The following is a 1,930-nucleotide window of genomic DNA, read 5'->3' as shown; positions in this document are numbered from 1 at the left end:
TTCTAGGCAGAGTTCCTCTGTCCAGTGTCTGTGTTCTTTTGCCCATCTTAATCTTTTATTTTTATTGGCAAGTAAAAAATTGCTTTTTCTTTGCAACTCTGCCTAGAAGGCCAGCATCCCGGAGTCGCCTCTTCACTGTTGACGTTGAGATTGGAGGTTTGCAGATACTATTTAATGAAGCTGCCAGTTGAGGACAAGCTCATTCCTAAGGACCCTGGGACAAAACACCTTCCTCTGCAACTGGATTCAGAACTTCCTGATGGGCCGCCCCCAGGGGGTAAGGATAGGGAACAACACATCTGCAATGCTGTTCCTCAAAACGAGGGCCCCTCAGAGGTGCGTTCTCAGTCCCGTCCTGTATTGTGGACTACAGGAAAAGGAGGACCGAGCACGCTCCCATTCTCATCAACAGGGCTGTAGTGGGGCAGGTTGAGAGCTTCAAGTTCCTTAGTGTCCACATAACCAATGAACTATCATGGTCCAAATACACCAAGACAGTCATGAAGAGGGCACGACAACACCTATTCTCTCTCAGGAGACTGAAAAGATCTGGCATGGGTCCTCAGATCTTCAAAACATTATACAGCTGCACCATCGATAGCATGGTTGCATCAACGCTTGGTATGGCAACTGCTCGGCCTCCAACCGCAAGGTACTACAGAGGGTAGTGCGTACGGCCCAGTACATCACTCGGGCCATGCCTCCTGCTATCCAGGACCTCTATACCAGGCGGTGTCAGAGGAAGGCCCTACAAATGGTCAAAGACTCCAGCCACCCTAGTCATAGACGGTTCTCTCTGCTATCGCACGACAAGCGGTACCGGAGAACCAAGTCTAGGACCAAGAGGCTTCTGAACAGCTTCTACCCCCAAGCCATAAGACTGCTGAACATCTAATCAAATAGCTACCCGGACTATTTGCATTAACTCTTATTTTTCTGTAAATAAGTATTTCACTGTTGTATTCAGCCCATGTGACAAATACAATTTGATTTGAACCCTGCTTGTGTTTTTCAAATGTATCATGGCATGTACATTGAACACCACACATTGGCTGCTAATGTAGGCTGAATGACAGAACAGCTTTTTCCATGTTGAAATGCATTTTCTCCGTATTTTTTTATGTCAGGCAACTCTGGTAGACCTACATGTCACACCCTGACCTGAGAGAGCTTTTTATTCTCTATTTTGGTTAGGTCGGGGTGTGACTAGGGTGGGTAATCTAGGTTGTTTATTTCTATGTTGGCCTGGTATGGTTCACAGCCCAGTACGTTCTGTGCCAGCTCCCACACTCCGTGTGAAGTGTGTCATCGTTCCAGTTCACAGTCCAGAGCCGCCAGCGACGGTCTGCAGTCCAGAGTCTCCAGCGACGGTCTGCAGTCCGGAACCTCCAGCGATGGTTTGCAGTCCGGAACCTCCAGCGACGGTTCGCAGTCCGGAGCCTCCAGTGATGATCCATGGCCCGGAGCCTTCAGTAATGATCCATGGCCCGAAGCTTCCAGTCACAGGCACAGTGTTCAGCCCGGGTCCATAGCAGGATCCGCGGGATGATCGGGCACTACGTCCCGCACCAGAGCTACCACCGATGCTGGTGGATCCACGAGCTGTGTGGGTTCTTCGTCCCGCATCAGGGACGCCACCGATGCTGGTGGATCCACGAGCTGAGCGGGTTCTTCGTCCCGCACCAGAGCCGCCACCGATGCTGGCGGATTCGCGAGCTGAGTGGGTTCTTTGCCCCGCACCGGAGCCGCCACCGATGCTGAATGCCCACCCGGACCCTCACCTATACAGTTAGGTTTTGCTGTCGGAGTCCGCACCTTTGGGCGGGGGGTACTGTCACGCCCTGACCTGAGAGAGCTTTTAATTCTCTATTTTGGTTAGGTCGGGGTGTGACTAGGGTGGGTAATCTAGGTTGTTTATTTCTATGTTGGC

This window comes from Oncorhynchus kisutch, linkage group LG30 (genome assembly GCF_002021735.2).
Source record: "Oncorhynchus kisutch isolate 150728-3 linkage group LG30, Okis_V2, whole genome shotgun sequence".
In the NCBI taxonomy this organism is placed as follows: Eukaryota; Metazoa; Chordata; class Actinopteri; order Salmoniformes; family Salmonidae; genus Oncorhynchus; species Oncorhynchus kisutch.
The sequence above is the reverse complement of the archived record's forward strand: the minus strand, read 5'-3'. Positions refer to the sequence as shown.